Below are 13,519 nucleotides of genomic sequence, written 5' to 3'. Positions count from 1 at the left end.
TCTATTGTTAATTTTTAGATTGCAGATTTAGTAAAAGTAGACGATACCTAGGCAACATGTAAGACATAAAGCAGAGACCTGGACTTTTGGTTGCTTATAATGTGGTCAGCCGTTGCCCCGCTGCAATGGCTGAGTGGTTAGGGTGCCCGCTGCTGTTCCCAAGGACGGGTTCGATCCCAGTTGCGCCAGCTGCCTATCAGTGGAGGCGAAATGCTAGGCGCCTGTGTACTGAGTGACATCAGTGCTCGATAAAGAGCCCCATGTGGTCAAAATTAATCCGTAGCGCTGCACTATGGCGTTCCTCATAACCCATGTTGCCTTCGGACGTTAAACCCCATATTCTATACCGTACCATAACTTTGACGTGTTCTGTGTGCTTGACCATTTAAGCTGCAGTAATTGCTGAGCACTTGTTGAGTTTTCATGAGTATTTTTATGTGTAAATGCACAATGTGTGACGGGGTGCATATCGACAATTACGTATGCATGGCACTCATGCTAAGACTGGCGTGCATGTGAATATTCGTGTCCATCGTGCAAATAAACGGAAGTTGCATAAATAGTGAACTAAATGTAGTGTCAAAATGTCTGTGAAAAAAAGATTGTCATGTTTGCATGTGCTGTTGAGTCATTTTGATTGTAATGGCAAGCGTGGTTACGTTCAAGATTGCAGCAATATCTCGGCACATTGTGATTTTGAATGGTAAAATTTTGTCTGTCTTGCATCCGTTGCAGTTTCAAGTAAGGTGGACGCACACAGTTTCAACATTGCTGCCAACATGATTTGTGTGAATGGCTTTATTGTACACTGTTGGGAGTAAGGCTTCTAGTCCATCCGAAGTGCTCTGATGAAAAATACCATTTATAATGGTACTTGTGGTTCTTTCATGTCATTAAAACTAAACTCAAATAATAAATAATGTGAGTTTGAGCTGCATAAGTGAAAGTTATGTGACCGCTTTGTTCATGACAGTACATTTGGTTCGGTTCAATCCGCTACAATGATAGAAGACCGTTCTGCTTTGAAACAGCAAATTGACATGCATTCAAGCTTGGGATGAGCAGCAAGAGAGAAAGCGTGCATATTGTTGACGATGCAATGTTGACCCTTAAGTGCCCCTGTTACGTTTTCAGTTTTCTTGCCTTAATTTTCTTATGGTCGCACTGGGCGACCCGATTTAGAAAACTGCCAAAAAATAGTCGCACGTCCTAGCTTTAGTCAAAACCAAGGAAAAGAAAACATGCATATTTATATTTTTGTTTTATTTGTATGAATCAATTTTATTGGCGTTTCCTTTGAATGAGTGTGTTGATTTTCGTCAACTGCATAAATGACTTTCTTATTTATGTTGCAATTTTTAACGTTTAATGCTTTTTTTTTCTAGTTTATTGCTGGTGTCGGCTATTTGTATTTAATTTTCTTTGAGGGAGCGCGCGATGATGATGATGCTAGCGCTCTTACAGCGCCCCCTACATTCAGTTAGCAAAGAAGAAAAAAAAACAACATGGCGGTTGTTTACGTACGTTTGAATCGCGGTCGGCGGCTGTTGCGAGTGAAGTATTCGTCGGTGTCTCGTCTTTGTGGCGTGTGTAGTTCTTTAAATTTGCCCCTTTTTTGTTTGTGACCAGTAGACCGCCTATGGAATGCGTGTTTACCGCCCATGCGTCCCTAAAGGTGAGTGAGCAGGACGCAAGCCCGCGCCGTCCAGTACTGGCGTCCCTGATCTGGGTGTTTCCAGCTCATTCTGGAAAATATCTGTGCATATAACTCTTGTTATAATCATCACGATGCAGTGCGTGGGCTGTGATATGTCGTCGCATTGACTTTCTCATGATGCAAGGGTTGGAGAACATTGCAGCATGTCGTTTCCAGCCCGCCTTCGATCCTTCAAGACACTGATCTGGACACCAAATGGCGACAGTACCAGTTGACGACTGTTGTGGGTGCGAGGTGGCGTAGATCTGCTAGATCACAGAGAGAATCAATTGCCGGCAGAATAATCGCAAGACTAGCCCACCTGTGGCTCGCAACCACCTCAGTGGACTGAAAAATGCTCGGGACAGAGCGAAGCAATAAAGCTGCAATAAAGCTGCACGGTGCGAACGCTAGATACGTTGCTTACGTCTCATGTTGTACCTATCTGAATTGAGTGTTCTGGAATGCACTGGCAGTGTGTACTTCTGCTCTTGGGACCGAGTCGTCCTTCATGGCGCAGAGAGTGCACTGAACGCATGTGCATACGCTGGGCGGCGCACCTTAAAAATAAAATTGTTTCCACGTTCACTGCATGTTTTCAAAGGCACATGAGTTCTAAAGTAATCCTCCGAGTTCTCGTTCTGCTGGTATAGTCATATTTGGTCTGTGCAATCAATGACTCTGTGCCCACATACTGTCAAAAAGCAAGATTTGTCAGATCTTTGTCAGCCAGAGATGATGTGCTGGCATGCATAAATTGATATATAGCATCGTAATAGTGTGACACTGAACACTTTATTAAGATGTAATAGCAAGTAATTTCGATGTTTATGTAAGCCAGTGTATTTGCCTTCATTGAAAAAGATATTCAAGAAAGTGTTTTGGTGTTCGTATGAGGCGGGACAGAACTTGTGTACAAAGTATGTGATAGCCAAGTGCTCAGGGCGAAATGTCACCTATCACTGCCTCTCGCCGGGGCAGGTGGCTCTCTGGAATTCTTTACTTCAGCATACTGCAAAACTAAAACGTGAAGAGCTGCGCTCAAATTTCGCTTTACCGACTGTAGTTATTGGCTGTCGTTTTTTTTTTTTTTGCACGTGGTTTACTGCTGATACAATAACACACATGGCTCAGTCTGTGCATTGTACTGTGTGCTACTTACTGCATGCAATGTGCAATGCTTCAAAAGCAAGGGTTCGGGCAAGTTGTTTGTTCTAGTTAAGGTTGGTCGCCGAACAGAAAGGGACGACACGGGAACCAGACACACAGCACCGACTATCGAGATTTCTGTCAGTGCTGCGTGTCCGGTTCTCATGTTCATGCTGTCTTTATTTCTTTGTAATGTGGCCAACCTTAGCTTCAAAAGCAGTCTTCGCACTATGTATAGGGAGAGTGCACAGAGAGGGCCTGGTAATAAGCGTGTTCATTTTGTGCTCATGTCTGTGTACAGCACCTGATGCTAACTGCTCGCTGTACTGCACATTTAAATTTAGGTGCCAAATGTACTTCCTTGTGATGCAGTGTGTGCACACCAGGGAATGACCTCGCATTTTGCATGGTGCAGCGAGTACCCTTCTCCTTAACATGTAACAAACTGTAGCTGCCTTTCAAAAATATCATTTTAGTGCATCAGCATCAGAACCCCCTATGTTGGAATAATCCGTCGGTCTGAAGCCTCAGGTGACAGAGTGGAGGGAGTGAAATCCACCTTCACGAAATTGCAGGGAAGAGGGAAGAAGAGAGGGCGGGAGGAGGCGGTTGGCAAGCGGTTGAAAATCTGAGTCGAAGGGTGGAGAGAGTGGATGTGTCACTGATGGATGGGATTTCATCGGGTGAGTGGAGTGGGGGTGTCACGTAGTGATTGATGGTACCCATTCGTACAGTCTTACCCTGTCAGTGGCTGCTCGGTCCGGCAGGAACATAATGCTAACTTTGGCTTATGGGGTTTAATGTCCCAAAGCGACTCAGGCTATGAGGGGTGCCACAGTGGAGGGATCCAGTAATTTCGACCAACAGTGGCCCTTAACGTGCTCCGACATCGCACAGCATCTGGGCCTGTAGTGTGTCACCATCGGAATACAACTGCCGCAGCCGGGATCATACCAGCGTCTAATGGAATTTGTTTAATTTTGTCGTTACACTCACAGTAAGATTAGTCTTTCCCACGTACAAGTTGTATTTAATGTCAGAGTCCAAGGAAGGGCAGCTTTCCAAAGCCACAGCTGGGCTTGTACGGCGTAATTAAGCAGCATTAACATCCTTTAGAATCAATTAACGTGTTTGTACTATGATTACACAATGGACACGGTATTTATCAAGGCAAACAATGGCAGCGTATATATGCCTGCAAATGTTTAAATCAAGAATAGTATCTGCTAGCTTATTAAAAATATATCATTTATAAAAATGACCGTCCAACTTCTCAGAAGTACCAAATCTGTGGAGAAATACAAATTGCAGATTGCCAATATGCCTAGGAAAATACATTTTGGCTGTCAAAAAAGGATTAGGAGCACTTTATTATTAATTACGCGAGGATTGTGGAGAGATGGGTCGGGTCACACCCAATAGTGCAAAACATGAACCCTTAGAAAAGATGCGAAGTTGTGGCGCCTATGCACTCATATGCTGTGCATAATGGGCTGCCTTGCATTACCATAACCTGTCCAGGTAGACTGCCACAAGTCAATAAAAATCTCCGATATATACAACCGCAGTTTTCAGTTAGGTAGACATTTTATTTGCGACATTCTTAATCTAGCTGGCAGGCTATCACCAGCCCGAGGTGAATGTGACGTGCAGGATGAAATGGGTGCCATATCTGGATACTGGAGTAAATGTGATGTGATGAACCTTGGGAGCATTCCTCTTCACATGGCGCCAGGCAGTCTTGCGGCCACATAATACGGCTGACAGTGCTTCATTCTGTAACCTGTAATACCGCAGTTACTTGCATCATGGATGCAGTTTCTTGTGGGAAAAAATTAGAATGGTAAGTTTGGTGCATTTATTACATGGTGTAAACCATGGTGTGGTCAGTTGAACTTTCCCCAGATTTTGATGATTGATGTAGGGAAAGCATTTATTATGCAAATGCATCCATTATTTAAGTAAATATGGTGTACAGAAACCTGGAATGGAAACAGAAATCAGCATCTGCAGGATTGAAACAAATTCCTAAGAACTTTGCCACAGCACCATACCCATGACTGCCAAGCCACATTTTAGCCCCTAGCCTTTCACTCTACACTGTCCTTAATCTGTTCATTCCCAATGGGCCAGACATGAGGCCGTATGGCACTCGGGTATCCGTATCTGCCTATATGGACATGCCACGTTGTCTACTACACAGCTTTTTAAACACTTGTAGCAACAGAGTCAGTTTTCTGAGAAGTATGAAACTTTGTTGCAATTAGTTTTATGACACACCCAGCACATTAACAGGCATTCTAGCCAAATTATAATTTCATTGCAGTTGGGTTTTGAAGCATTTTTCATTAATGAGTAAAAAGGAAATGACATTAACTGGGCACTATATGTTTCATCTAAGCTGCCTTCTCGACAAATAGGGGCATTTTAGAATTTCTAGGCAACAAAATTGGCACAGTGTTCCCATCACACAACAGAAGGCTCATTGCTTGGAAGGCTGGTGGAGAGACACTGTGTAAGAGCCAAGCAAGTTCATTTATGAAGTGCTTTATCATGTGAGGGAAGGCTATTCACGGCTGTTTCTACCATGGCAATATAAGTTCGTGTCACAAATTGTACCAGCAATGCTCTGAAAAATGAGTAATACTGTTTTTCTGTTGCAGCAGTATTCTCTTTGCAAAATAAGATGAATAGTAGTTTGCGCTGCAGCTTTCAGTGTGCAAGATGACAGCTACGGCTTAGCCTTTTGTCAAGAATACTTTTTCTCATATGCATTGCAGAACTGTAGAACCACATATTGTCAACTGTCCTAAAAGGCAAGGTGTGTTGCTGGGCGAGTTGGTTGGGGTACATCTTGAGAAAAACAGCGCTTGCAGACAAAGGAAACAAGGACGACACACAACTGCGCTGTTTTTTTTTTGTGTGTCCTTCTTATTCTGGTCCTTTGTCTGCAAGCGCTGTTTTTCTCAAGATGTCCTAAAAGGGCGGTGCACTGTGACAGCACGACGCAACAAAGAGGAATGCAGCATGGAGCGACACTTCATACTAATTTTATTGAAGAGCGCATGCCTCTCTGAGTGCATCACATGCAGACAAAATGAAATCAAGCAGGGATGACGAAGAAATAAAATTATAGTGAATGCAAGGCAGGTGTGAACAAGAAAATGAGTGCACTAATTTCCCAAAGATGAAAAATGTTTGCCAATTGTCAGAAGTTCTCTGTACTCACACAAGCAGATTCTGAGTAGGGAATGAGGGGCCTGAAATATCTCAATTTCTTAATTGTCGGGTTTAACATTCGGGAGCGACACATGGGCTATGAGGGACACCATAATGGAGGTCTCTGGATTAATTTACACCACCTGGGGCCCTTTAATGCACGCTGACTTTGCACAGCACATGGCCATCTTTGTATTTTGCCTCCACTGAAATGTGGCCGCCATGGCCGGATCAAACCCACAGCCTTCGGGTAAGCAGTCTAAGAATGCCAGAGCCACTGAGGCGCCGTGGCGGGATGAGTTCTCCATTCCTAGGAGGAAAGTTTCGGGAAAAAGGAATGATAGAAAAGAAATACCAGAGGCCTGTAGTGCACCCTCAATGGTGCTGCTTGATATGGGATATGATGGCGCACCTTTCTCATGACCATGTGGGCTTCAAGAAAATTAGCAAATGGCACTCCTCTTCCCTGCTGTGTCTTGAGCTTGCTATGCTAAAGCACTTTGTCAGAATAGCCTGCCAACTAGCTCATAACATAATCCTAATCCCTCACCTGAAATCTGCCATCTTCAGCTGGCAGGGCCTACAAACGCCAGCACAGTCAGATGCTACTTTCTGGCTGCTGTGCATCTGGCACGAGTGTAACTCCATTATAGCAACAGCATGCATGTGCTTGCACATGTGCACATGCGTTGCATGGTCAACACGTGCATGTGTACATGTTGTGGCAAGCCTCGCACTGCTCACTATGAAGCTCACAGCCACTGCACGATTTGCTAGTTCTTTCCACTGTGTGCTTGAAGTTCACCAAACTTTGTGACTTTACATGCCACTGGCCATCTCCCACTCTCTCAGTACTGGACTTAGAAAGCTCAATCCCCACTTTACGCTTCCTAAATAAGGCAGATTTGCGGTGGTCTGCTCCTCCTTTGACACCTGTTGTAAAGTTTTTCGGATGTGAAATTGAAGAGTACTTTGATTAATGTATTCAATCACCCATTTACCTAGCCACCAAAGTGAGAGTACAGTGCCTTGTGCATTGACTCCAAGTGATTATTTTTTGTTAATCCAATGTACTGCCTATAGCAGTAAGCCCACTGACATGCCCTCATTGCGCATGTTTTCTCAAAATTTCTGACGAAGCCAAAGGCAATTAAGCTGATGCTCTTTGGAGTGGATACCAAGAAGTGCAGGGAGCAACTGTTGAGAGTCAGTCTCATCTGTCCACTTCATCAGAGTGTGCAGCATGTCCCTTGTTGTACTCCTGCAGTCCTTGTTTGTGACTGTATTCAGGTGCGTGCTCCAGTTGTGTAGCACCTGCCAGCTACAAAGCAGTCGACTCCTCAAGGGACCCATCACCTGCTCCCATGCACTGCCATAAACAGGGGCATCATCAGACATAAATGCCTGACATGGTATTGTGTTTTTTCTTTGATGGCCTCGAAAAACCTCACCACAGTGCCCGTGTTCACCCTTTTCGAAATCAAGTCGGCACACGGGATACCAAAGGCATCTTGAGAAATTGTAAGCAGGGTTGTCAGTTGGAATTAGTACTTATTTATGCCATGGGTGGAGTCAATGCACAGTTTCGCTGCCCCCAATTCATAAAGGAGCTCTCGTTGTGGGAACGTCATTAATGCTCGCTCAAAGTCACCATCATGACTGTTGGGGTCACCCTTCTTCCTGTAATACAACAGTGGCGACTCATTTTCTTCCCTCCTTTCTTCGACCCATAATTCAACACTCTTAAAATTGTCTGCATCTCTCTGCTCTGTTTTGCCAATCCTAAACTTATCTGCAATGTTACGGAGGTCCTTAGTGGTCACAAGTTGCATCCGTGGGCTTGATCCACTTGTACCTGCTCGGATGTTGTGCACAATGGTTTTTTCTGGCACTCCTTCTGCTAACGGGCCTGAAAATGGTACAGAAAAAAACTGTTAACATCTCTGGTGGTTCATCTGCCTACAGCCATGTAATAAAGTGACAAATACTTCTGGTCGGATTCCTTCGTCTTGCACTTTGTTCCTTTTCACAGGTGACACACAGTTCATCTTACTTTCATTTCACTTTTGTGGCACTGCAAAGCACACGACAAAATGGTTGTTTCAAAGGCAGATGGACTTTATTTTTATGAGCTTGAGTGTTTAAACTTGCATACTGCAATGCAAAACAGGGAAGTTATATACAGCGTGTTATAAATGCAGAATATAACAGCACTGAAAATGTGGACAAGAAAAGAATAAGGACGTGTGCTTCTCATCCTATCCCATTTCATTCTGCATATTCAAAAAATGCACCAATTCGCCTGACAGCAACCGTTAAAGGAGTAGGGACACCAAATTTTTGAACGCGATCTTTGTTTCTTTGGACTTTTGCACAAGACAATAGTGTACACGAGTCACAATGTAGAATTCACTTACGCCAGGTGAGTAATTTCTAAGTGAATATTTTTCTCATGCTGTTTCAGTTTCAACACCTAAATGACTGCTGCTAAGTCAGAGACAATTGGAGGGCATGCCAGTCATACATAAACTGAAATATAAATGCTGCTTGTTCGTTTTTTTTTTTTTTTGCGATTTCAACTCTTGTGCAGGCTTGTGTTTTATATTAGTGGTTTTTCAGGAAAGGAAATGGTGCAGTAACTACCTCAACCATGCCATGAAGGAAAGAAGGAGTGAAAGAAGCAAGAGAGAAAGAGGTGCTGTAGTGGAGGGCTCCGTAATAATTTCGACCACCTGGGGATCTTTGGGCACTGACACTGCGCAGCACGTGGGCACCTCTTGCCTCCATCGAAACTCTGCTGCCGCAGCCGGGTTCTAACCCGGGTACTCCAGCTTAGTAGCTGAACACTCAAACCACAGCCGTTCCTGTGAGCATTACTGATGAAGTGCCAAAACAGCCAAATAATTCTAATTAATGAAAGTTCACTGCAGACGATCTATCTTATGAGAAAAAACATGGCCCTTATACAACCATTAGACTGGTGGCGTTGCATTGATCAGCAACAAAATGCCTACGCTTTTGACAGGCAGCCAAAAAAAAGAGGCTAGCATCAAGTGCAACTGTCAGTCATTCAAGACACGTTTCATGGAGCTCAAGCCGACTTCTTACGGATGAAGTTTCAACGTCAGCCAATTGAGCGACAGACCTAGGATAGTCAATGAAACCAGCAGAAAAACAAAAGAACAGACATTGGAGTAGTTCAGTGCTAGATGACATTCCTAATTATGTTCAGTTCGAAAGACGACCCCTTCCACAAAGCATTTCTAAACTAAACGGCATGAAGTTCGTACAGACTGTGCTGTGCATGCGATGTGCCGTGGATCAATTGTTTTTCACCCTTCGATGCGACCAAGTAGGCTCAAGTGAATTGCACTACAGTCAGATACAACTCGAGAACGAAGTGGCAGATGGCCCTTAAAGAAGACCCCCCAGTCAATGGCGTCAGCTGATTTTCATCAGTTAATCCAGTTAAAGCCATAACTAATCCCCTTTCACCTGCCACCCTCCTGCAATGCTACCCCCTAGGATTAACCATGACATCATGAGAATCGGTCGACGCCATTGGATGGCAGGCTTCCTTTGAGGGGCATTGGCCGCTGGGTTCTTAAGCTGTGCCTTACTATAACTTCTTCCGCCCCCTCGTTTTGTGGGACATGCCTTCTCCCACTTTACAATAGGCATTTTCGTGTTGTCCCACCTCTTTTGTGCCATAGATGCATCGCAGAATAATAAAAATCATTGAAATGATCACTCGAGTTAATGAGCAATATCTTCCCCCTAAAATACATTTCTATTGCACTTTCGTCTCCCATTTATGAAAGGTTGGTGGAGTGTAGCTTCTAAACGTTTTCACATTCCGGTACAGTCAACACAGCATGCACAAATGCTTTGTACAAGAGGAGTGGCTAACCTGCAAGCACTCTGGCATCATCCTGGGACAGCCTTTGGTGGCAGGCCTCATTGAAGTGTCCGTAGTGTTTCTTTTGAAACACTACATATACCTTGCCCTCTTTCTCCATGACCTCTAGAGTAGCAAAGCAGTGTTTGCCGATTTTGCAGCTTCCTTGCCCCTTTTCCTGCCTTTGGCGCTGTTCTATAGGAAGCTCTTCGTACGAGCTGGAACGGTGGCAGTGCAGGTAGCGTTTAAAAACCCTTGGTGCACATTCCTTCTTTCCTGTAGAAGCTGTAAAATGGCAGCAAGTTTTGCTTTCTTCTGTCTTTCCAGGCGCAAAATCCTGAAATGGAAAGATTGTAAACATAACTAAGCACTCCATATAGTCTTAGTTAATTATTAGTGTGAAAGCACAATTCCGAACGGTAAACCCCGAGCAAGATCCTGCGATGTATGTGGGTTTGTGCCAAGAGCATAGCAACGGCGACATAGCAACCACAGCCTCATAGCAGAATTGTAACATAGTTACGACACAATGCCAACATATGATGTTAAGTCCATGACCACTCATGACTAAAGCTTATGCGCCAATAAATCCAACACAACAACAACAACTCATGACTAATATGAAATTTTTAAAAATTGAGGCGTGAACAAAGGTGGGCTCCATTTTGATAAAAACGTGTACACAATGATAGCAGATGAATAACGGCATAAGGCATCCTTAGAAAGCCAACAGTAAAGTAACAAGACAAGGCAGCGTTCATGAAATTCTGCTTTTGCACGTTTATAAAATTTCGGCAAAACTTCTCTGTCAATTTTTTGTGTATCACACTACTTTCATTTTTTGAAAAGCAAGGCCCAATTAAAGTTTGTACTTTTTACATACACTAATGAAAAATGCATGTGCTATGGAGTGGGCACATATGCAGTACTCTCGCACTACTACTGGCGCTCTGCCTCTGCCAAGTGCGCATGACAATCACAGATTTAGCTTCACATTTTTAGCCTTTTAACTGCAGTGCAGAACTGCATTTCCCAGCTTTTTTATTGTTAAAAATTTATCAGTCATTCGCTTACTGTTTTTTCCTGCTATAGCGCATGGGGAACAATTTTTGGAGAAAATTATTAAGTTCAGGTTAAGTTATTACACGGACTGTTACATGGAAGTATTTCAATTTTACTAGATCCTGCAAAAACTCATTCCTGCACAGCAACCTTTTACATGGCCCTGTCCTTTGACCACAAATTCAGGTCAGCGCTGTTGACTTCTAAAGGCAGAACAATGCTGGGCATTCTTCCTACACATTTCTGCATGTTGCGATTGCCATGGCTTCAGCGCTGCTAAGCTGGTGCATGCCGCGACAATGTTGTGTGTCCTGTCGAGACATTGCAGGTGCCTGCAACAAAGCATAAGCAAGGCCTGTAGCAGCGAGTCTGCTCCAAGGACCAGTTTTTTTCCTGCAGTTTTTTTCCACTTTAAATATGAAAGAGAGTGCACTGCTTGTCACTTTGCTTATGGAGGAGCTAGGACACCAAAAAAAAATTCTGCAGACACACATAAGACTGCTTACCAGCGAGAATGCCAAAGCATTAAAGTGCACAGTCATGCTATGTTGCAGAATGATGAGTCATGAGTGCAAGGCATGACTACGCAACTTTGTACAAACTCTGCACACCTTATGTTACTAGTAAAGTGCTGAGTCATGCTACACTTCAGAATTACTAGGAGTCAAAACTATGACTACCTAAACTTTGCACAAACTATACCTTACATTACAAATAAGTGCAAAATGACTATGACAAGTCATGGCTTTCAAAGGTTATAGTACCTTACGTTGCACATCTCACTCGAATGCCCGCAAAGGCTACCTCTGCAGATCTGTCGCACTAGACTAAGCCCATTGAAATCTTCATGGTTCCTTTAAAAACGTGCATGTCATCGCTAAGTTTTCGTGCACAAAACCACGTGCAAGTTTCCCCAGGTGAGTGTAAGCCCGTAAATAAAAAAAAAGAACGCGCTTTGTGTTTACAAACTTAAAATGCGCGCACTCGAAAAGTCAATAAACTGCAACTTTTCAATCGGTAATCTAAGCGCGCGACTGCATCCCGCTTTGGCCCTTTATTGCTTTGATCACTGCGCGCGTGCATGCAACAGTTATAGACTTCGTTTCTTACCTTTATTATTAGAGTCGAAGACTAGATTCTCCACCTCTCCCTCGAAGTTGTGGTGCCGTCGCAGGTCACGAAGGGCGACAAAATGCTTCGGACGTAAGTCGCACAAGAACGGCCGTGCCTTACTACATGTTGTTGTGACTGGGAGAAGGATGAAAAGGAAATTGCATGGGCCTGCCTACTGGCTGGAGCCGAGCCACCACCGCTGCCGCGTGCAGATAGAGAGATCAGAGGAAAGAGAAAAAGAAAAGACGCGTCGCAGCAACAGCTGCGTCCTTCCCCATGAATATCCTTGATGGGTGTTTTTAAATTACTAGTATTGAAGAACGCCTTGTCGCAAACCGCTGAAGCAACGCCATCGCACATGTCCGTCTCCATGCTCAAGGCAAAAAAATAAACAAGCGAGCAAGAAATGCACCTTGGGATACCTCGGGATAGTGAGCAAGGATTTTCACGAAGAGTTGAGATTTTCCCTGTCGGTTGAAGCGCAGTGTTCCCCAAAAGTCCCCACAGAGTGACGTAGAGTAGAGCAGTGACGTCTGTTCTCGGTTGGCCAATCGCAACGAGGATCACCTTCCTCTGAATACGCCCTCCGATCGCGGACGCCATGCAACCGGCTATCTACGTGATACGACTTGGATCAGCTTGGCCAATGCGTTGGCTAACAGCGAAAAATACGACACAAAATGTTTTCACATTATCACACCAGATGGCGCCACTGCGGCGTTGGCTATCGTTGCGTTCGTGCGGTTCTACGGTAAACTAAAAGTGCTCTTGCGACTTCCACAGTAACCTCCCGCTAAATGCTTGCGTATAGCGTACGTAAGCGCTCATACGCTATACTAAAACTCTCTACTGTCTCTTGTCAACACTCGAACCTCTCGAACCGCCAATTCCTTTCTTGTCAAAATTCACACATGGAGACGAAGGAATCTCGATGTATTCATCACGGCGGCAGCATCGCCAACACTTTGAAAATCGCCTCGCCGTAATCCCCTTTCAAAGCTTTTCCCGGCGCCCTGTCAAGTTGTCATTGACCAAGCGATCTGAAAGACAAGTGTTCCTACTTCGCCTACCGTAGAGAACATGTTGAAATATGACCGCGAGAGAGCAGGACTGGTCAGTAAATTTTAGTACTTAGCTCAAATTAAAACCAACTGCATTTCTGTATTTTTTTCGAGCTCTAGATTGTCTCTTTGAACTCATCAAAAAAATGCCACTTGCGCCAAGTACTAAAAATTACTAAATTCCCTCAATAAACTAAAATTACTGATCAGTCCTGCTCTCTCGCGGTCATATTTCGCGAAGTAGCTCTATGCGAAGCATAGAGTTTCTTACTATTACCTAGAGGGAAAGCTGGCGGCGAAGCACTTCAGCCACCATGGACG

General features: G+C 44.1%; 1 long non-coding RNA gene across 2 annotated transcripts; it reads right to left on the bottom strand.

The window, feature by feature from the left end:
- Positions 1–4,689: 4,689 nt before the first annotated feature.
- LOC149347016 (uncharacterized) lies at positions 4,690–12,727 on the bottom strand. 2 transcript variants are annotated; one of them, XR_016292484.1, is made up of 4 exons: positions 12,135–12,727; positions 9,975–10,299; positions 8,053–8,138; positions 4,690–7,973 (listed from the first exon to the last, which is right to left on the bottom strand). It is a non-coding gene; the product is annotated as an uncharacterized LOC149347016 (long non-coding RNA). The 2 variants fall into 2 exon arrangements; XR_016292485.1 differs by lacking the exon at positions 8,053–8,138.
- Between the last annotated feature and the right edge of the window lie 792 nt (positions 12,728–13,519).

The sequence above is a fragment of the Amblyomma mixtum genome, chromosome 4, assembly GCF_055824585.1.
Source record: "Amblyomma mixtum isolate Tamu chromosome 4, ASM5582458v1, whole genome shotgun sequence".
NCBI lineage: Eukaryota > Metazoa > Arthropoda > Arachnida > Ixodida > Ixodidae > Amblyomma > Amblyomma mixtum.
This window is presented reverse-complemented; position numbering and strand designations above follow the sequence as displayed.